The 23,995-nt window shown below is 45.4% G+C and overlaps 1 long non-coding RNA gene across 1 annotated transcript in view; it reads left to right on the top strand.

Moving 5' to 3' along the window:
- The first annotated feature begins 13,492 nt into the window (after positions 1 to 13,492).
- Positions 13,493 to 23,995, top strand: part of LOC128323466 (uncharacterized) — a 36,692-nt gene continuing 26,189 nt past the window's right edge. Inside the window, exon 1 of the long non-coding RNA XR_008306281.1 lies at positions 13,493 to 13,596. This is a non-coding gene — a long non-coding RNA (uncharacterized LOC128323466). The remainder of the gene's footprint in view (positions 13,597 to 23,995) is intronic.

Below are 23,995 nucleotides of genomic sequence, written 5' to 3'. Positions count from 1 at the left end.
GGGCATGGCTGTCAGGGTGGGTGTGGCTATGGAGCCTGCCATGGAGAAGGCCTGGATTTGTGACTACATCACTATGCAAGCAGGCAGAAGCTCTTTCTCTGAGCTATGACCACCTCCTCTATGAGAAAACTTACAGTGCTCACATGTAATCTCCCATCCAAATCCAAACCAAGGTGGACCCTGCTTAGCAATGGGGACAATTCATGCTCACTACCACAAGACCAGCAAGAATTCAACTTGGTCATGTTCTTGGGGATAAGGACCTTTTTCTTCAAGGAAACCTTTCTCCACCCATTTATGTTGCAGGGATCAACAACTTCACATGTTGCCCAGTTACGTTATTTTCTTGCAGATATGCAGTTTAGGGTTGTTGTTGTTGTTTTTAGCAGGCACAGTGCTAGGCTAGATGTTGGCCAATTCTTTTCGAACTGTTCCAGGGAAACCAGGGAATTAGGGGCTCCTCAGTAAGAAGACTAGAAATTAAAACAGGGTTTTGCAGTGTGTATAGGGAAGCAATTCCGATGATCACCCCTCACACACGGTTACAGGATGTGCTCAGAACATGTCAGCATGTCTTTTAGTGACGTTGGGATGGGAGTGTTCATAGTGTGGCTCCAATGTAATCGCGTGTAGGGAGCGAGTGGGGGCCGTGTTAACCTGAACTGGCCCTTATGGTGTTACACAATCAGCCTGTGAGACTGTGCTGACTGCAAACAGGGCAATAACACACCTTTTCAAGTGCTGATTCTTTTACATAAAGCAGAGGGAGAGCAACCTGAGCCATTTTTGGAAGGGCAGTATAGAAATCGAATGAATGAATGAATGATCTATCTCTGTTCAATGCCAGCGCAGCATTTTTCCAGTGTCTGTTTCTGCTGTCTCCTTTGTGTTCCTGTTTAGATTGTGAGCCCTTTGGGGGAAGGGAACTATTTTCTCCTTTTTTTTGCTACCACTTTGAGAAGATTTGTGTTGAAAATTCTCTATAAATATTCTAAAAAATAAACAATTGTTGAACTTCTCAGTTAAGGCTTAGTATTTTAAGAGCCAGCATGATATAAGAGCCAGCGTGGTGTAGTGGTTAGAGTGCTGGACTAGGACTGGGGAGACCTGAGTTCAAATCCCTATTCAGCCATGAGACTAGCCGGGTGACTCTGGGCCAGTCACATCTCTCTCAGCCTAACCTACTTCACAGGGTTGCTGTGAAAGAGAAACTCAAGTATGTAGTAGACCGCTCTGGGCTCCTTGGAGGAAGAGCGGGATATAAATGTAATAATAATAATAATAATATTTTCCTAAGAGTCGTTGTCTGTTTATTCACAAACTTAGTGTTCCCTCTACAGCTAGGCGTGTGTCTAAGACATGGCTTCATTCACATTTTGGCCAGATCTCCCCTCTGCTTTTTATTCATGACCATATTCAGTAAAGGCCTCCTTGACATCCACGACACCTAATGTTCTTTCCCCTTCTGTTCTGAAAGCCACACACTGTGCCTTTAAATATTGAACAATATTGAAAAATATTGAAGGCCCCTCTTCTTCTTCTTCGTCGTCTTCTTTTTTTATATTAGCTTAAGGCAAGACTGTTGCATGATTTCCACTCCTTTCATGACACTGTAATGATGTTACCACATACAGCTTTATCTTGCATGAAAAGGTGAAGTCATGACTGATTTCTCCAATTTAAAAGCACTCAACCCTCACACTGCTAGAAATGAATATTTTGCATATACTCACGCAACAATGATTCAATTTAAGATTTCTATTTTCAAACATTGCTCAGGAAAAAAAAAAAACCTTCACACTCGCGCTGGGGTAAAATTGCCAAAATGCATCGTAAGATTTATTATAGATGAGTAGCATTTTATTTAGTATTTCATGTTAACATGCTTTTAGGGTTACCCCGCTTTAGCAGGAGGATTCATCTTTTCGCCTCTAATCAGAGATAACGCTTTATTGTGTGATAACACTTCCTGTAGCATGAGAGGAGAGAGCCTTTTCTATGCCTTCGAGCCGAAATGTTGTTGCCTCAATCTGCCTATAGAGCGCACAGTACACACGGTTTCCGAAAAGGTTTATTCATGATTTTTAGCATTTCATTCCTACAGTGAGATGCGTCCATGTGGCCGAGGGGCACGCCTGACCTGCGAATGGGCGGTGGGTGGGAATGGCATCTCATGGTGGAAGTTCTGCAACTTCGAATGCACATCCACTACATGCATGTGTTCAGCAGGGGTGCGATTTGAAGGTCCAAAGGAGTATCTTTGTAATAATAATACTGCAGTAATAGTAATAATAATGATGATACACTGGAAGATCTGCAAAAAATACAAGCTACCTGTAGCCAAAAATGGGTGGGACCATCAAATGGAAAAAGTTGAAGAAAATGAAGATGTAAAAATATTATGGGACTTCCGACTACAAACAGACAAACATCTGCCACACAATACACCGGATATAACTGTAGTCGAGAAGAAAGAAAAACAAGTTAAAACAATCGACATAGCAATACCAGGGGATAGCAGAATAGAAATAGAAAAAATAAATAAATCACAAAATACAAAGATCTATAAATGGAAATTGAAAGGCTGTGGCAGAAAAAGACCAAAATAATCCCACTGGTAATTGGCGCCCTGGGTGCAGTTCCAAAAGACCTTGAAGAGCACCTCAACACCATAGGGGCCACAGAAATCACCATCAGCCAGTTACAAAAAGCAGCTTTACTGGGAACAGCCTATATTCTGCGACAATATCTATAACAACAGCAACAACATTAACAATAAAATTCAGCCACCCCAGGTCCTTGATGTCTGGATAAAACAAACCAGTCAATAACACCTGTCTGACTGTGTAAACAAGAAATAATAATAATAATATACATACATACATACATACATACATACAGTGCAGTAAGTTTCACACCCAAGTGAGATGCAAGTTCACTGACAGAGCGGGACTCACCACTGCCTGGGTGCTTCAAGTGAAGGCAGAAAAGGCTCTGTGTGAAGGATGCTGTATAGGGATGTGCAAACTGGTTCAATATCGAACCAGCTCACTCTCGAACTGGGCTGGTTCGGATGCTCAGCCTCAATCTGGTTCATATGGCCTGTGTGCATGCACGGTGGCCCCATAAATGGCCACCGTGTGCATGCAGAGGGCCGAAATGGCCCCGAATCAGGCCAAAGCGGCCCCAGGAGACCCGAGAGGAGCCCACTGCGGGGAGGAGAGCCAATGGATAGCCCCCTTCAGCTGCCTCAGCACCCCTGAGGACACTGCAGCCCTTGGTGGTGATAATTCATTATTTTATAGTATTTTAATGCCCCCTGCCCTCTTGAACTGGGGTCGAAACCATTCTAGCGGGCAAAACCAAACATGCACGGTCCAGTTCGAATCTTGTTTGGATTCGAACCAAACTGGGTGAACTGGTTTTGTGCACATCCCTAACGCTGTGGGTCATCACTTCTGTACCCAGCTTTCATTGGGATGGATGGAGTTGTGGTGACACACCGCATCATTCTCATGGAATCTCTTCAGCCTTTGCTTGAAGCACCCACAGAATAGTGAGTCCCATGCAGTCAGTGAGCTCGCATTCTGCTTGGGTGCACAGCCTGTTGCACATATATGTAAGCCAATCACCACCACCACCATCACCCCCCCCCCCTTTATGGTCTGAACCCACACCCAACTCCTGCAGATGCTTTTCTCCCAACTGGGCTCACTGGCTGACATCCTACCAAAGCATCGGTGCTCCATGAGATGCATAAAGGCTGCGGATGGGATTGACTAACTTAAGACTGGCACTCAGGTGTGTGTGTGTGAACTTTGATGACCTCTCCTTCCCCAGAAGACCTCTGTGTCACTCAAAAATATATCCCCGAGGGTCGCAGGAGTGGTGGCAAGTTGGTGTGGGTGAGTCAGGAGTGTGTGCATGTGTGAGCATGTGCATGCCACCATGGGGGGAGTCCACACCATGTGGGGGGAGGCCACCCATGTTCAGTGCATGAATGTCAGACATCATCCTCAGTGCTATACAAAGGTGGCAGAGTCTTGTACTTACATGCTTAACTATAACTCCACACCATAATTCAGCTAACGGTGGCAGTGGTGGCTCCCCAGTGGCAGTGGCCCCATGGCAGCGGCATCTTTCGGCCCCACCTGCGCTTCCCCCCGCCCCCACTGCGGGCTGGCAGGGAACCTGGTTCTGGCCTCCGCACATGCATGGAGGCCAATTGTGTGACCTCCATGCATGCATGGAGGCCATTTATGTCACCATGCACATTGCATGGCAACATAAATGACCTTAGAGCAGTGGTTCTCAACCTTGGGTCCCCAGATGTTGATGAACTTCAACTCCCACAATCCCCAGCCAAAGGCCATTGGGGCTGGGGATTATGGGAGTTGAAGTCCATCAACATCTGGGGACCCAAGGTTGAGAACCACTGCCTTAGAGCATGCACAGAGGTCACTGAAATGGATTGGTTGGTTGCCTTCAGTTCTTTAGCTGAATCATGGCATGGAGTAGTATTTAAGTGTTTAAGTACAAGACTCTGCCACCTTTGTATAGTGCAGAGGATGATGTCTGACATGGAAACGTTTGCTATTTTGCTACATCTGTGGCTTCATTTTTAAGTTTTAAACTTTTTTTTTAAACTTTTTAACTTTTAACTTTCAATTGTATATTAAAGAAGGTCATTGGAAAAAAGCTTTGCGGTGTGGTAATGCATATTTCATCACTCTTATACCGTCTTAAAATAATTAATAATCACAATAGATATTAGGTACTTCACAACCAAACATGATAGAAGGAGTAAGAGGAACAAAAAAGGCTATTTAGTTTAGCATCAGGATTAAGAGGCTGTTCACTTAAAGTTTCAGTTTGTGGCATTTTAAACTCAGCTATGTTGCCTACCTTGAACCTTCAGAATAGACAAATTAAATGAAGAATCCTGTAGCAGTGAGTTCTTAAGTCCAAATTAATGCTGCTTTCAAGAAGATTTCAGGAAGCTCCTTGGACTGATGTGCAAAGAACTGAGTGGAAAATGTACCCCTTGTTATCTTGCCTCCTGTTCTTTCCTCCTGTTCATTCCCTACCTTTATTGGATTGGATCTCAAGAATGATTTGCAAGAAAAGGAGAAGCTCCATTGTGTAAGAGGGAGGAACATTTTTCACCATTTCCCCTTCTCTCTGCAGTCCTCTGCACCCCCAGAGATTTGCTAATGAGGGTCAGGTGATCTTGAAGAGCAGATTTATGTGGAGGGAGGGCTGCTGAGATAAGGGTGGATCCATGAAAATGCCCCTCCTACCCTTGCATGACAGAATAAGGTCATTCACATGACCATTCACGCTGGGGCTGCGGAGGGATGCCGGGAAGGCAGGACACAACCTATCTCCCCCCACATGATCCTCCCCACTCCTGGCCTCCAACGCGCCATGCACCCAAATGACCAGTGCATCGGTGATCCTTGGGGGCCTTCATCTGAGGGGCCATCTCTCAGGAGTCCTGGTGGGGACGCAACAATGAAAGCCAAGTCTACAGCTCCCTACCTAAAAACAAGGAAGCAGAAATCTGGAACAAGGTATCCAATGCCTTGTCTGCTGTCTTGTCTGCTGGCAAGACAGAAGCCAACAAGTCAGTGAGCAGGGCAAAACAACGCTTCCCTTCAGCAGATAAGAACACAGTCCTTTGTCTGCCTGTACACCCTTTGCTAGCAAAAACTGCTTAAAATGCCAAGCATAAAAGGGAAATGTCTCAAAGCCTTCTCCAAAAAAAGGCAGGTCCGAGCTTCCAAATAAGGAAGCCATCTTTCAGTCCAGTTGAAACAGTCTTTAACAGAAAACACATGCAAAGTTCTACTAGACTTCATTGTCACTTGTAGTAATCAATTAACTAAAGAACATAAGAACATAAGAGCAGCCCAGCTGGATCAGGCACAAGGCCCATCTAGTCCAGCATCCTGTTTCACACTGTGGCCCACCAGATGCTTCTGAGAAGCCTACAGGCAGGAGTTGAGGGCATGCCCTCTTGTACTCTTCAACAGATGGCCAACAGAACTACTTCTTAGATATATAACAGTTAATTTTAGCAACTAAAGGAGTACTGAAGGCATCAGGAGCTTCAGAAACCAAACAGCCATCTTGAGCTTCCTTACAGACTACACTGCTCAGAAGTTCTTCTTCCCACAGCCACCTCCCCCCCCTCCCCCGGTGGGAGAAGCTCTTCCCACAACTATGAACTTTTTCAGTTCCCACAGTTCTGTAGAGACATTTCACTACACAGCCCAATCTGGAACACAGCTCCCTTACTCGGGTAGGGCTGGTCATAAGAAAAACCGTAATATCTTCTGTTTCTACAAGTCATTTTAAGCAGTGGTGGCTGGTGGTGGCTGGTGGCAGAGCTGAAGGTGGAGAATACTTTTAATATCTGGTAAAACGTCCCACTGTCTGCCATCACTTGGCATCCTGCATGGGCTCTGCCCCTGCTGCTCAGCTGGCCTATGCACATGCTTGACAGAGAGGAGAGCTGGTCTTGTGGTAGCAAGCATGACTTGTCCACTTAGCTAAGCAGGGTCTGCCCTGGTTGCATTTGAATGGGAGACTAGAAGTGTGAGCACTGTGAGTTATTCCCCTCAGGAGATGGAGCTGCTCTGGGAAGAGCAGAAGGTTTAAAGTTCTTCCCTGGCTTCTCCAAGACAGGGCTGCGAGAAATTCCTGCCTGCAACCTTGGAGAAGCCGCTGCCAGTCTGTGAAGACAAAACTGAGCTAGATAGACCAATGGTCTGACTCAGTATATGGCAGTTTCCTATGTTGTTATGACAGCCATTTGAGGGGTCAGTATGGCCCCCTTGCCCCAGTCTCCACTGATTTTAGGATCCAACCCACCGACTCCTTCAGTGTTGAACTATAGACTGTAAGCTCCTTCTGGACAGGGACTTGTATTTTTCCCCTATGTTGTTTTATAATGCACGACAAGAACAACACATAAGAACAGCCCTGCTGGATCAGGCCCGAGGAAGCCCATCTAGTCCAGCATCCTGTTTCGCACAGTGGCCCACCAGATGCCGCTGGAAGCCACAGGCAGGAGTTGAGGGCATGCCCTCTCTCCTGCTGTTACTCCCCCGCAACTGGTACTCAGAGGCATCCTACGATGTATGTCAATACTATAGTAGTAATAGCAGCACCAGCAGCAATAGGATTTTTATTTTAAAAAATGGCAAGCAGAGATAGTCTGGTCCGTTGTACTAAAGAGAAGCTTCTGTTTACTTTCTTGGAAAGTTCTGCCTCAGTTTGGGCGGCCTGATGGCTTCTCTCTCTCTCTCGCATTCACAAACATAAAAAGCCTCCGCCATTAGAGCAGCTCTCTCTTTGGGCCACCGCGTTATTGAGATGATAGTGCAAGGGGCTTTCACAGATGAAAATAATTGTGTGCTTTTCATATTATTATTTTTGGCAAGAAGCTCGCGCTCTCGGCCTTCCAGCATATTACATCATTACACGGTATAATGCATCATAATGATCGAGTGAATGGCGGCAAAGAACTGCCAGCTACTCCTTACAAGTTGAGAAAAGAGGCGCCCACATTTTCAGCTGGGGAAGAAAAAAGCCCCGCTGCTGTTCGGCTAAGTGTCTCCCTAGATGAAACAAAGCTGCAATCCCACTTGGCATTCACATTAATTGTGGGCTTGCCAAAAGGCCGGTTCCATCGGCATATAAATTAGCGGAGGATTATTCATCTCATCTCAGTAACTGAGCGAATCTTCTCTTCACCCTCCCTGGGCTGTAAGATTTACATCCGCCTCTTTCCCCATTCCAAGTGCATTTCCCACCCTGTATTTAAGGGGAGGGGGAAAAGAAAAATTGCAGGATGTGCATGTTGGCTGATTATATTTTAAAAAGCTGAACCCCCCCTGCCCCAGTCAGAACTGAAATGCAACAGAATAAAAGTATCAGCTCGGATCCTTCACAGCTGGCCATGTAAAAGAGCAATTTTGCATTAGTCATGAGTTGTCAACACAAGGGCTTGTGCGATAATTATTTTTGTAATTATTCAGTCCCAAATGTGAACTAGTTTGGAGTCAGCGTGTGAAAAGCCATATGTTTTGCAACTGAGAAGGAAGTCAGGCTTCTTTTTGCTGCTTGCTTGGGAGCTTTCAGGATGATGAGGCTCCACTTTTCAGGATGAATATCTTAGGGAGGTAGGAGCCATTGGTAAGGGAATGCTCTGGTTCAGTTGGTCTCTAGGTCATCTCAGAGAGACCACATTACATCTACATTAAAAGAACTACGCTGGTTACCAATATGTTTTTGCGCAAAATACAAAGTGCTGGTTATAACCTATAAAGCCTGAAACAGGTTAGGTGCAGAGTATTTCAAAGAACACTATTTTATTGTTGCTTCACTCATAAACACGACGTAATTTTATGTAGATTTAACTATGGGTTTATTCAGAAACAACTCTGTTTTTCTCCTTCTCCTTTTCCTCCCTTTTCCTTTCCTTTCCGACTCCACCTCCCACCCCCAACTCTCCCTACAGGAACACCACTGGGACAAGCTTCTCAACAATAAAACATAAAAGATTACTAGGTAGATAGATAGATACAACAAATGCCTTCTTCGTTATGAGCCCTGCCGCCTATTGAGATCATTTGGGGAGGTCCATCTGCAGATGCTACCGGCTCGTCTGGTGGCTAGTGGGAGGGGCCTTCTCCACTGCTGCCCAAAGACTTTGGGACACACTCCCTGCCAAAATAAGAGCCCCCCCCTTTATGACAGCTTTTAAAAGGGCTGTTAAGACATATTTATTCCTCCAAACTTTTAATTAGATTTATAGAATCTACTATTTTAAATTGTTTTAATGTTTTTAATGTTTTAAACATTGTTTTACATTTGCATTGTTTTACTGTAAACCGCACAGAGACATGAGTTTTGTGCGGCATATAAATTTGCTAAAAAATAATATATATATTTTTAAAACAGCCTCCACCGGCTTCCGCCATGCAGTGATGTTATTTGTTTGTTTCTTTAATCAATCTATTTATTAGATTTCTAAACCACCTAATATAAAACATCTCAAGGCTGGTTACATCTCTAGGCTCTTTTTCATGGCCAGCTGCGAAGGATTCGAGAGGATACTTTTATTCTGTTGCATTCCAGTTCTGACTTAAGGGGGGGGGGTAGGTTTCAGCTTTTAAAATATAATCAGCCAAAATTCAGAAAATCTAAAACAACAAATAATTAAAGAAAATGATGATGACGACGACGATGACAACAATGATGATGATGATGATGATGATGATAATATACTGTCCATATATTCAGTAGTGATAAAGCAATGGAGTTTGGACTGGACAAGTGTGCTGGATTATGAACAGAGGGAAAATAACAAAATGAACAGAGGGAAAATAACAAAAACAGAAGGAATGGAACTGCCCAATGGAAGCAACATCAAGAACGTGGAAGAGAAAGAACATTACAAATACTTGGGCATTCTCCAAGCTGATAACATCTCACACACTGACGTTAAAAGAAAAAATGGATGTGAATACATCAGGAGAGTTAGAAAAATCCTCAAGTCCAAACTCAATGGCGGGAACACCATACAAGCCATAAACACCTGGGCTATACCTATTATCAGATACACTGCAGGAATAATAAACTGGACCCAGGCAGAGCTAAAGATGCTAGATAATAAGACCAGGAAAATCATGACCATCAATCATGCTCTGCACCCCCACAGTGATGAAGATAGGCTATACCTCCCTCGCAGCTCAGGTGGAAGAGGAATGCTGCAGGTCCATCAAACAGTAGAGGAGGAGGAAAAGAGGCCTTGAAGAATATATAAAGGACAGTGAAGAAGATGCACTTAAAATGGTCAATTATGAGAAACTATTAAACATCAATGAAACAAAGCAGGCCTACAAGAAAGAACAAGTCAAGAACCGAGCAGAAAAATGGAGAAATAAGCCCCTGCATGGTCAATATTTGTACAATATAACTGGAAAATCAAACATCACTAAGACCTGGCAATGGCTTAAGAATAGCAACTTGAAGAAAGAAACAAAGGTTTTAATACTGGCTGCACAAGAACAGGCACTAAGAACAAATGCAATAAGAGCAAAAGTGGAAAAATCGACAACAAACAGCAAGTGCCGCCTTTGTAAAGAAGCAGATGAAACAGTGGACCACCTAATCAACTGCTGTAAAAAGATCACACAGACTGACTACAAACAAAGGCATGACAAAGTAGCAGGGATGATACACTGGAACATCTGCAAAAAATACAAGTTACCTGTAGCCAAAAATTGGTGGGACCATAAAATTGAAAAAGTGGTAGAAAATGAAGATGTAAAAATATTATGAGACTTCCGACTACAAACAGACAAACATCTGCCGCACAATACACCAGATATAGCTGTAGTCGAGAAGAAAGAAAAACAAGTTAAAATAATCGACATAGCAATACCAGGTGATAGCAGAATAGAAGAAAAAGAAATAGAAAAAAATCACCAAATACAAAGATCTACAAATGGAAATTGAAAGGCTGTGGCAGAAAAAGACCAAAATAATCCCAGTGGTAATTGGCACCCTAGGTGCAATTCCAAAAGACCTTGAAGAGAACCTCAACACCATAGGGGCCACAGAAATCACCATCAGCCAATTACAAAAAGCAGCTTTACTGGGAACAGCCTATATTCTGCGACGATATCTATAATAACAACAACATTGATAATAAAATTCAGCCATCCCAGGTCCTTGGGAAGGACTCGATGTCTGGATAAAACAAACCAAACAATAATACCTGTCTGACTGTGTAAACAACAATAACAATAACAAGAAGAGTTTAAAACAATTAATATTATTATTTATTATTATTTATTCGATTCCTTCCAGAAATGGCTCAGGGCAGTTTACACAGAGAAATAATAAATAAATAAGATGAATCCCTGTCCCCAAAGGGCTCACAATCTAAAAAGAAACATCAGACAGACACCAGCAACAGTCACTGGAGGTACTGTGCTGGAGGTGGATAGGGCCTGTTACCGCCTCCAGGCAGGCATTTAGGGAAGATATGCCATTTCCTGATGAGGTTGAATGGAGGTGTCATCAGCATATTGATATATGTAAACAATATATCTGTCCAAAGAACAGCTGTTTCTTGCGAGCGTTATTAAAGGCAGCCACAGATGGGGAAGCTCTTATTCGGACAGGAAGTGTGTTCCGAATTCCTGGAGCGGCCATAGAGAAGGTCCGACTCCGAGTCACCACCAAACAAGTCTATGGCAATCTCAACCAGGCCTCTCCTGATATTCTGAGTAGGCCATGGAGTATGACCATGGAGGCATAATGGGCTTTATAGGCAGTAACCGGCACTTCATATTTCATCCAAAAACATATCAGTATCTAGTGAAGTTCTAAAAGAATGGGAGCAATATGATCTCTTCATGTTGGAGACCAATATGGAGACCAAAATGGCTGCTTCATTCTGCACCAATTGCAGTTTCCTGACTAAGTACCACGACAGCCCAACACAAAGCACTTTGCAGTAATCAAACCTGGGGGTTACCAACATATGCACCACTATTTTAAGGTCATTTATCTCTAGAAATGGCTGTAGCTGGCATATCAGTCAAAGCTGATAAAAAGGATTCCTGGCCACAACTTCCTTAGCCTGAGACACTAGGGAGCGCTGACTTATCAGCCAAAGCTGATAAAAAGCACTCCTGGCCACCATCTCAACCTGATAAAAGAGGGATAGCTTTGGGTGCAGGAGCACTCCCAAGCTACAAACCTGATCTTTCAGGGGTAGTGTAACTCCATCCAGAACAGGAAGATATAAACCATCTCTTGGGTCCCGACCCCACACAGTCAATACCTACATTTTATTTGGATTCAACCTGTTTGTTTTCCTTCATCCAGCCCATTACCGCCTCTAGGCAGGCATTTAGGGAAGATATGCCATTTCCTGATAAGGTTGAATGGAGGTGTCATCAGCATATTGATAACACACAGCACTAAACCTCCTGATGATCTCTCTCAGCAGTTTTGTGCAGATGTTAAAGAGCATTGGAGACAGTATGGAGCCTTGTGCAACTCCACATTCCAGTTCTCGCTTTGCAGAGCAACAGTCTCCAAGCGACACCATCTGGAATCTACCAGAAATGAATTCATCTGCTATTCATGTAGGCGGCACAAAGCTCCATAGGTGTTTCAATGTAAATTAGCATTTCTTAGAGGACACTTAAAGATTTCCTGAAAGTTCCCATTACCAATACTGCCAGAGAAGTACATTAAATACCATCTTCTTGAACAGTGCTACTGAATTCCACATAGGATGTTGTAGCTCCTATTTTGGGTCGCTTTTTGAATATATCTCAAGTGATTCTCCTCCCTCCCTGAATTTCTGCTGTTTTGCAAGGAATTTTACTAGTGTCCTTAACGTGGGCACAAGTATACTTTTGTTGTGCTTGCTGTTTAAAATAAGGTGATTGCAGAAGGTGGCTCATGTACTGTGCAAAGTTCTGTGCACGTTGCAACACAATGTGCACACAGTTGTGCAAAAGAACTGTTGCACGTGCAAAAAGTGTGCAGAACTGCATGACAATGAGGCCATAATATATAAAGGCCTCACTGCTGTGCAACTCTGCAGTGTTTGCACTTGTGCAACAGCAGTCTTCCACAACTGTGTGCACATTGAATTACAATGTGCATGGAACTTTGCATAGGATGTGAGCCACTGTTATTTACACTAAGGTAAAGTGTGCCGTCAAGTCTGTTTCAACTCCTGGCACCCAAAGAACCCTGTGGTTTTCTTTGGTAGAATACAGGAGGGGTCTACCATTGGCTCCTCCCACGCAGTATGAGATGATGCCTTTCAGCATCTTCCTATATCGCCACTGCCCAATATAGTACCAGCGGGGATTCAGACTGGCAGACTTCTGCTTGTTAGTCAAGCATTTCCCCACTGCGCCACTTAATTTACACTAGGGGTGCTCAAACCCAGATCCCTAGATGCTGTTGGACTACAATTTCCATCACCCCCAGCCACAATGACCAGAGTCTGGGGTTGATGGGAGTTGTAGTCCAGCAACATCTGATTTACACATTTATGTAGTTGGGAAATCTCTAATTAATTATTGAAATGGAAGGTAATGGAGCTTAAGCCAGATCAGACCAAACATCCATCCATCCATCCAACAAACAAATAAACAATCTGGCAGGTGCATAACAATGATAGGGCAAGGGGAGACAGTTGTCTGGGGGCCCCACTGCCTGGAGGGGCACCCCAGGGGCACCTCATGTGACTCCCCATTGCCCCCTGCCCAGCCCCATAGCCTCTCAGCCACTTGCCCTCTTCGCCGTCTCTCCTGCTTGTTCTCCTGGCCCGCAATCCAAGCAGCAGGCAAGCTGCCAAGAGCTCCTTTTCTCCCGCCTCTCAGCTGATCGGCGGGTGGGCGGGGCTTCCACGGAGGCCTCCGTGTAGGCCGCAGTGAAGCCTGAACTCGAGTAGGGCCCAAGCCAGCCAGGAAGGAGGAGGCAGCCAGAGTGTTCTCTGCAGCAGAAGACCCCCTGCTGCCCTGCTTAACCCAGACCAGCATTTGCCAGGTAGAGTGTGAACTCCTTTTTGTGGTTACCTTTCCCGCCCACCCCCCCCCCCATATATAGGGATCTGCTTGCCATAGGGCTTGGATATGGGGGGGGGGGATGAGAAGTCTCTGAATATTTATTTTGAAACAGCTTGGGAAATTTGCTGACTTAAAAAAAGCTATCTAAAATGTCCTATAAGTGGCTTGTTTCATGGCAGAAAATTGCAAAAACTTCTGGAACAGTATTTTATTAATTTTATTTATTTATTCATTCATTCATTTATAAATGCACTTATGTTCAAGTTGTTTTGCAACCCAGAAGGTCTGAGTGAGAACTGTGAAGCATGTGTGGTGCTTTTATTTTATTTTTCTTGTGTGTGAACTGCTCCCCAATAACTTGCAGGGACTTCAGGGTCAATCTGGCCAACATGTGAATGCAGCACCTCCATTCCAGAGGAGATGTGTCTTAAAGGGCTTTAAAAGCCTCCTGTGAAAAACCTCCTGCAATCAAACTTGACTGAAGTTGTTCAGAATTCTGGGAAAACAAACATAGGTTCACCCTGCATGGTTGAAAGTCTCCTTTGCTAATCTGCAGCGAGGGGCCCATTTTAATAATTCATCTTTCTAGTGTGTTCTAGGCATTAAAAGTAATACAAATGTATAGTACTCAATGTATATCACTATATATTGTGATGTGTGTGTGTGTATTCAGTGAAATGTATTTGCAGGCAGCATACTTATTTTGGAATATCAGACTTAAATCCTTGGGGGCCTGGGGTGTGCGGAGGCCCTGGACTTTGGGGGGGGGGCCCATTTTAAAATCTTGTCTCTGGGCCCACTCCAACCTTGCTACGCCCCTGCAATCTGGTATCCTGTTTCCAACAGTGAGCAGTTAGATGCTTCCATACAGCTCACAAGCAAAGCATAAAGGCAACAACGCTCTCCCACTGTTGTCCTTCAGCAACTGGTATTCAGAAGAGTTCAATTTTGCTACTCTGGTGAAGAGCCATTAATAGACCTCTCCTCTCCATGAGTTTGTCTACTTCTCCTTTAAAGCCACTTGAGCTGGTGGCCACCATCACATCTTGTGGCAAAGAATTCCATAAATTAGTTTTGCACTGTGTCTGTGCTGAATCTACCGGCAGTCAGTTTCAATGGCTGACCTCAAGTTTTCCTTGCGAGGGAGGGGAAAAAGTCCCCTTCTTTTTCTATTTTCTCCACACCATGAATACTTTACAAACCTCTATCATGCCCCCCCTTTTTTTTCTAGGCTCAAAAGCCAAAACACTCTAGCTTTTCCATGTAGGGAAGATGTTTCATCTCATGGATAATTGTCCTTCCTGCAACTTTTCCAGGTCTACAGTATTCTTTTTGAGGTTACCAGCAGCTCCACAGCTTTCTGACAATTGGGCACAGACATACCTACATGACCCAGAAGTCACTTCTTCTTCTTCATAAACAAGTGCAATGTACTCTAGTTATTCAACCCCTATCATAAATGCTAACAGAGAAAAATATTAGGACTCATTAATGTATGAACCTGTTCATAATGAGGTGCTCTTAACAGAATTTAAAAAAAAAAAAGGAGCTACCTCAGCACCATGGTTTCTGAACAAACAACACTCACTGGGGAAAAAGAGCTAGTTAGCCTTCCATGACTTAGATAAAGCTATGGAGAAATGACAAGTGCCAGTAATTAACAAAGCCTCTTCAACAAGATAACCCTATACGTCTTTGTCTATTTCAATCACCAAAGACTCCGATTCAGTGTAAAATGAATGCCCGGATGCCATCAATTCCTGTTAACCTCTCTATAACCGTTCGGTGTTCACGCATAGGTGATAGATAGATTTTGTCAGTTTATTAAATGGTGACATCTCCCTTGCCACGTGACTAAAACTGTAGAGGCTTCCTCCTCCCCCCCTCCAAGCAAAGTATATTTTAATCATCTCTCCTTAGCTTTATTAACTCACTTCTACTGTTTCTCTGCCACCTAGCAGTGGGCGGTGGACCTCAACTGCTCAGGTGTGGCGTTGAACACAGCCCCAGAAGAAACAGCATATTATTACGGGTGATCAATATGTCCAGAAAGATCACATGGGGTGTCTTCCTGTCCCAGATGGACTCTCTTAGAAATGTCAAAAAAGGGGAAAGAGACTGGATCCCAAACTATGCAAAGATCACCCTGAAAAGATTGCCCAATGCCACATAATCATATGCTACAACAGATGCAAATAGAAAGCTATCTATTAAACGACACCGGATGCTGGCACAATAATAAAGCCATCAATCATACATATCATAAAGTGCAAACTGTCTGTGTCAATATAGTAATTCAGCAGTAAATAGAAACAAAGTCCTGAATGCATCACTTCAGAACTTGCTCTAGATAAATGATGGTTGCTCAAATTGGTGTACTCAGTGCTGACTCGATAGACTACTCCTCTTGCTTTGTGGCTGGTGCTCTTTCAGAACTTTGCATTCATTCATTTATACCCCAGGTCCAAATTCCCACAGCTGGGGATGCGATCAGAGCCTGGTGACTGTCTATCTACATTTGTTTCAAAGGGAGCTTGGCATGAGCCTTCCATATGGTCCACCTTCAGACATAACACCAAACTGGAGGCAACCATGCCAGAAGTTTGATTTTGTGGATGTCCAAATGCATACAATCACCATTCCGTCACCCAGCTGACCCAAGGTTTTTGATCCCAAACCGTAATCTGAACATTCAGTTTGTGGTGACTTTTGCTGCTGAAACCTCAGGTTTGAAGGCAGCTGTGTCGTCTGAATTCTGCCATTGTCGTAACCTGGGTTTTGTGCTGCGGCGGCTCCTGAAACCATAGAGAGGGCAGCTCAGACCAGCCTAGAAATATGTCAGCTCTGTGCCTGCTGCACTTCTCACTGGCCGCCTCTCTGATCAATTTCCCCACCCTCCGCGGTCTTCATACTCCTTCTGCCATTGCAAGGCAACAGGGATGCCATGTCAGCATGTCCCAAGCTTCAACGGAGACCCTAAGCTCATGGAGCCTCTGGCTCTCCCCCGTGGACTGGCTCTCTCATGAGAGGGCTAATCCCTGGCTGGCAAGCCGACACAGGGGCAGGAGTCTATTGGATCTTCCTGGACTGCTTGGCCTGGGTCTGCCATTCCAAGAGCATCCTTTGTCACAGTGGGCCAAACCCCAGGATCCTTTACCTGCCCTCACTATACATGACCTTTCCTAGGAAGTCATCATGAACCCTTCCCAGAATAACAGAAAGGTAGTGCCCCTCTGCATCCCCCCATACCAGTATGTTGCGAGACTGTATGGCTGTGGGGCTCTTGCAAGAGCAGAGGTGCATGTGGTGTGAGAAGCGGATTCCAATGTCCTTTCCCTTCCAAGGGTGGCCAGTCAAGGCTAAAAAGGCACAATCACACTAGGCACGCCCCCTTGAAGATGGTGACTGATGAGAAGAGAGCTGGTCTTGTGGTAGCAAGCATGAATTGTCCCCTTTGCTAAGTAGGGTCCGCCCTGCTGTGCATTTGAATGGGGGACATGTGTGCACCGTAAGATATTCCCCTCAGGGGATGGGGCCATTGCCCCACACCCCCAGCTGCAAGGACAACACAACACAACTGTTAATTGGTATAAAACGGGCCACAACTTCATTAAAATTGGATAGGCAATTGGCAAACTGAATGTAGACAGGAACAAACTCCACCCCCTGCAGTGCTGGGTTCAGACTTTTAAGTCTTCCCCCAAGCACCCAAGCTCACTCCGTGAGCCCCCCAAAATATGACCCTGAGGGTCACACAGCCCTCAGGGACTCAAGGGCCATAGAGTGCTTCAGAGGGAAGGGGGGATTGGCAGAAATTATTACCCCAACATTCACGTGAGCACCTTCCTTCCGTCCTTCCTTCCTTCTGAAGTGACTGGTCCAGAGTCACCCAGTGTGTTTCATAACTAAACAGGGATTTGAAATTTAGTCTCCCTCATCCTAGTCTAACACTTTAACCACTACAACATGTTGGCTGTCATGCTTTACTCTGGAATGCAGGGAATCTACACATGCTTCCTATGCTATATGTGTGCTTTGTAAGTTAGAAGGTTGGTCATTGAAACAAACAGAAATAAAAAAAAAAAACAATTGCAGGTTCAGATGTCACACAAGACCATAATTTGGACAAATAAACCAGCTTCAAATCATTGATTCAGGATCGTGGTATGATTGCCCCAAATAAATAATTTGTTGAAGGACACAGGTTCAGACATACAAACTATTAACCACAGTTAGAAACACACACACACACACACACACACACCCCTGCTATGGTTCTTCATGATGTTTGAACCTTGGCAATGTGGCACAGTAATAGGACACTTAAGCAATCAAGTGAAAAAAGGTTTCATTAATGACATAATTAGTAACTAGTTGAACCACCACAGAGCATCTGTGCACTAGGACTTTGTTGCTCTCCTTGACCCCCACCACAGCTCCTGCTTTATTGCTCAGTGTCAGCCACCCACTCTCAGTCATCCCCTCCCCGCTGCTCGCTCACTCACTCGCACCTCCCGGTCACTCGCTCGCTTGCTCACTTGCCCCCGCTGTTCATTCTCTGACTCCCTTCTCAAACCCTCCTCACCTCTCACTTGCTCACTTGCCCCCTCCCTGCCTCTCGCTTGCTCACTTGCCCCTTCCCATCACTCGCTTGCTCACTTGTCCTTCCCCACTGATATCTCACTTGTTCACCCCTTCCTGCCACTTGCTTGCTCACTCCCTAATTGCTCGCTCACTCGCCCCCTCCCTGCTGTTTGCTCACTCATTTGCTCACTCGCCCTCTCCCTGACCTTAGTGTATAATATATATGTACTAGCTGGACAAGGCGTAGAGCATCTGCGCCTCTAGTCCCCCACCACCACCACTTGCCCGCTGCCGCCGTTTTCTTTCCCTGCCCACCCGCTGCCGCCGTTTTCTTCTCCTGCCCGCCTGGTGCCACTGCCACCATTTCCTTTGCCTACCTGCCACCGTTGTTTTCTCCCCCACCGTCATTTTGTTTCCTGCCTTGCCTGCAAGCCTGTCTGCCAGCACTGGTGCTTTCCTCTCCCACTGCCAGCAGCTTGCTTGCGAACTCTCACATGATCTGCCATGCATGGGATTAGCAACTGTTACACCTTAGATAGATAGATAGATAGATAGATAGATAGATAGATAGATAGATAGATAGATAGATGGTGGCAAGCAATATTCTCCTGAAAGACACCTTGCCAAATATTACCAATCCTCTGCTAAGCTCTGTTGGGAACATTCTGAGATGCATTCGCAGTTTAGGGTCCTCCTGGATCAGACCAAACATCTAATTGATTTAATTGATCTAATCCAGCACCCTGCTTCCCACAATAGCCAACCAGATGCCCCCAGGAAGCCCTCAAATAGGCTCAAAGGCAACTGCTCTCTTCCACTGTTGCTACTCAGTCACTGCCTCAGAACATGGAGGTTCCATTTAACCATCATGATGGAGCAGTCCTTGAATAGCAGCTCTGTTCAGCTGAGTCAGCTACTTGGCTCATTCCCTTGCATCCTTTGCAACTGTTCATTGGCAAATGTGCAGGCTTTGCTGGCAGACAAGTTCATCTAGAAAGAGGTCCAGTGATTTTTTAAGTTCATGAATGCCAGTGATTTTTTAAGTTCACGAGTGCTTTAGGCCAGGGGTTCCCAACTTCCCAGCTATTGCTGGACTACAACTCCCATCATTCTTTGGCCATGGTGGCTGGGGAATGATGACCACTGCTGGGGACTCAATATTAGGAACCCCTGCTCTACTGAGTGCACCTCTGTACATCCTTCTGAGTGTACCTCTTAATTCCAGTATATAAATCTGAAGAGAGGATGCTCTGATTTCCTTACAGCAACAAGAACTCAGAAGCATTTGTGAATACGTTGGAGCCCAGTCACTATCAATCTTCACAGCTCTGTCCTCCTCCCCATATTAAGTCGTTCTACTTCTTTGAAATGTTCCAAGACTTCACTGCGGGGCTTATTATTCATCATTTGCAGTCTTTTAAAACTTTATTGCCAGCACTTTGGGCCTCGGAAGCTGCTTTTACTCATTCTTTTCAGCAGCAGTAACCTCTCATATTGGCCAAATTAAGGAATAATTGCAAATAATAGGACATCCTTTCTTCCACTGTACGAAGTGTATGGATTCGACGACGGCGCAATGGGGAAGATACAGAAGTAGGAAGAAGGTGGTCAGGATCAGACAGGATCAGACGACCTGAGCAAGTTGCTACTCTCCGTGCCTTCACCTCCCTGTAGCAGAAAAGGGATGGTGATGCTGAGGAGATGTGTGTGTGGTGTGCTACTCAGGAGCAACCTGGTTGTTCAGGAGCGTGAGTGACTGAGAGTGGGTGGCTGACACTGAGCAGTAAAGCAGGGGCTGTGGTGGGGGTCAAGGAGAGCAACAAAGTCCTAGTGCACAGATGCTCTGTGGAGGCTCAACGAGTTACTAATTATGCAGGAAAGGTCTCATGAGGAACATCTAATGAGCCACAGGTGTCAGGCAGTCCGCATGTTTGGAGTCGCACAGGGCTTACCGTGTGTGAATTTCATCTGCATAGGGACATAGGAAGCTGCCATATATTGAGTCAGACCATACCTGTAGGTCCATCTAGCTCAGTATTATCTTCACAGACTGGCAAGAGTTTCTTCAAGGTTGCAGGCAGGAATCTCTCTCTGCCCTATTTATGCAATGCTCCTGCATAGGAATAGGGAGGAAAGACGCGATCAAGAGTACAATAGTACTAGCTAAATCTGCACAGAGCATCTGTGTGGCAGTACAGTCCTCCCACCTTCTACCCATCTCCCCTGCCCTCTCCCCCCACCCCCTTCTGCCCTAGCCTCCTCTCACTCCACACTCTTCTGCCCCAGCCTCCTCTCCCCTGCCTCCTTCTGCCCCAGCCTCCTCTCCCCCACCCCCTTCAGCCCCAGCCTCCTCTCCCCTGCCTCCTTCTGCTCCAGCCTCCTCTCCCTCCACCCCCTTCTGCCCCAACCTCCTCTTCCCCCACCCTTCTGCCCCAGCCTCCTCTCCCTCCACCCCTTCTGCCCCAGCCTCCTCTCCCTCCATGCCCTTCTGCCCCAGCATCCTCTCCCCCAACTCCCTTCTGCCCCAGCCTCCTCTCCCCCAACTCCCTTCTGCCCCAGCATTCTCTCCCCCCACTCCCTTCTGCCCCAGCCTCCTCTCCCCATGCCCCTTCTGCCCCAGCCTCCTCTCCCCCATGCCCCTTCTGCCCCAGCCTCCTCTCCCCATGCCCCCTTCTGCCCCAGCCTCCTCACCCCCACTCCCTTCTGCCCCAGCCTCCTCTCCCCCTGCCCCTTCTGCCCCAGCTTCCTCTCCCCATGCCCCCTTCTGCCCCAGCCTCCTCTCCCCCCACTCCCTTCTGCCCCAGCCTCCTTTCCCCCGTCCCTTCTGCCTCCTCTTCCTCCCTGTTGTCCTCCACTGCTGATTTTCCTCCTGCTCCTTGACAGTGGGTGTCTTGCCACTCTCTCTGAGTTTCCAGTTTCCTCCTTTCTTCCTCCTTTCCCCCAACTCTGCTGTGCCAATTCCCGCCTGCCTCCCTCGCTGCCGTTCCCTCCCAAGGCAACTCTCACAGGACCTCACTAGAGTTCCACCAGGCATCCAGATGCATCCAGATGCAGTTCCTTACACGGTCGGCCGTAAGAGAATTAAATATATAGGTTAGAAACGACGATAGTACTAGGAGCTGGCGGAGTAATAAAGGTTGCTTGATATTTTATGATTTTTATCTGTATTTTTGTCATTTGCTTTGCATCCACTAAAACTGGAAGAGGTCAGGGTTTCCATGGAATAAAACAACAGTAATAACAATTAATATTAGTAGCAGTACTGTAGAAATAGTTAGTGATAGGAGACATACTACTAACAGCAGCAGCAGTCATACTAACATAAGTAACAGCAGCAAGTATTCCAAGAGTACTCAGACTTGAGTCCAGGGTTCCCTGTAACAGGGATTCATAGATGTTGTTGACCACAACTCCCATAATCCCCAGCCAAAGGCCACTGCAGTTGGGGATGCTGGGAGTTGTAGTGAACAACATCCGGGAATCCCTGTTAGAGGGAACAGTGCTCAAATCCTCAAATTTTGCTGGACTCCAACTCCCATAATCCCCAGGCCCAATGGCCAAAGGCACAATGACCAAAGGCCATTAAGCTGGGGATTATGGGAGTTGGAGTCCATCAATGTCTGAGAACACCTAAAGTATCTGCTGTATTAATAATAATGGTAGTGATGGTGGTGGTAGAGAAGTAACAGAAGCAGCAGCAATAATGGTAGCCATCATACCAGTAGCAGCATTGGTAGTATTAATGATATTAGTAGTTGTCTTAGAAGCTGATGCAGTAATGTACTGAAAGCCAACAGCTATCCTGTACATAAGCTAGAAAAAGAGTGTGTTTTCTGATAATGTACAAGACTATGCTTCAGCTGAGGGAACAGCATAAGCAAAATGCCCAGTAATCCACATCATAAAGCTATTTTGCATTAGAAATATTCTCACAATTGTATGAATATTGCTTACCTGTCCACATTTGGGCCAGGACCCGAACTGCAGTCAGGGAGACTACAGAGAGGGGGGCGGGGAAACTGGCAGAGGAACTGGATGCTGGACTTCCTCCTTCACTTGAAGGACAGCCGTGGCAGCCAATAGGAACAGAGAGAGGAAGGAGCTTTCTCTGGTTTCAGAGAAGGCTGCCTCCTTTTCTGAATTCTGAATTCAGACGTACAGCAGCCGGCTGCTAACCTGAGGTCGGAGTAGTGAAATTCACAACAACCCAAGGGTTGAAATTGGAGTTTGGCGAGGGAAACCTTGGGTCACCTTTTCAACAAGGCAGAGGTTCCATGCATACAAGAAATCCAACCTCTGCCCTGTTTAGTTCTGGTTTTCCGTTAAGTGAGAATGTGGCCTATATTTTGTATATAGGTCACTCTGGTTCTAAGTCTGTGTAAATCAAGTTTTAGAGGTGACTACGGGAAGACATTATAGAGGTGGATAAAATTATGCATGGAGTAGAGAGAGTGGGCAGAGAAACATTTTCCTCTCTCACAACACTAGAACCAGGGGAGGTAATCCCATGAAACTGAAGGCTGGGAAATTTAGGACTGACAAAAAGAAGTACTTTTTCACACAGCTCTTAATTAATCTATGGAATTCTCTGTCACGGGATGTGGTGATGGACACTAGCTTGGATGGCTTTAAAGGGGGCTTAAACAAATTCATGGAGGACAGGTCTATCAAGGGCTACTCTCAGAGGCAAGATGCCTCTCAATACTAGTTGCAGGGGAGCAACACCAAGAGAAAGGGCATGCCCTCACCTCTTGCTTGTGGGCTTGTCAGAGGCATCTGGTGGGCCACTGTGAAACAGGATGCTGGACCAGATAGGCCTTGGGCTTGATCTAACAGGACTTTTCTTATATTCTTATGTTCAAATATTCTATGCATGTAGGTCTAATAGCCTGTCAGCTATTACTAATATGGTGTCCATCCTGAAGCTTCAGCTCTACAAGGGGGAGACCAGAGTTGGGACACCTCTGGTATTCATTCTGACTGTCTTTTCGACAGTGCCAACTGTCAACTGCCATGTGCCAACTACACCCCACTCTCACCCGCAAGACAGTGGGGTACTACTCAGTTTATGTTCTAGGATTTTTTCCAAGTGTTTAGGCTCTTTGGTGTCTAATAACCTTTCCTCATTAAAAATCCCTATGAGGATTCATTGCACACCAAAGAGTCTAAACAGCTCAAAAATTCATAAAATATAAACTGAGTACCCAGTTGCTTATGGGCTGCGGGATAGTTGGCAAACAGGATGCCACTAATTCCCCACCCCCACCCGCAAAGCAGTGGGGTCAAAATGAACAGAAGAAACAAAGGTGTGTAATGAAGACACCAAAGAATGTAAACACTTCAAAAAATACCTAAAAAATAAATTGAGTACCCAAGTGTGTATGTGTGTGTGTGGGGGGGGGGGGAGGGTGTAGTTTACACATGGCAGTTGACAGTTGGCACTGTCCAATGATAGTCAAAATGAACAGAAGAAATGAAGACGTATAATGAATCCTCATGGGAATTCATTATGAGGAAGAGTTATTATACTTCAAAGAATATTCCTAAAAATTAAAATGAATACCAAAAGGAGTACCAAAAGGAGGAAAGGTACCACTAAGTCCAGGAAGATGCCAGGATGGCTAACAGGTACCATCAAGGAAGCCATAAAAGGGAAGAAGACTTCCTTCTGAAATTGGAAGGCCTGTCTAAATGAATAGAACAGAAAGGAGCACAAACTCTGGCAAAAGAAATGCAAGGTGACAATAAGGGAGGCAAAAAAAAAAGTTTGAGGAACATTTAGCTAAAAGTATCAA

Source organism: Hemicordylus capensis, chromosome 1 (assembly GCF_027244095.1).
Source record: "Hemicordylus capensis ecotype Gifberg chromosome 1, rHemCap1.1.pri, whole genome shotgun sequence".
Taxonomy (NCBI): Eukaryota; Metazoa; Chordata; class Lepidosauria; order Squamata; family Cordylidae; genus Hemicordylus; species Hemicordylus capensis.
This window is presented reverse-complemented; position numbering and strand designations above follow the sequence as displayed.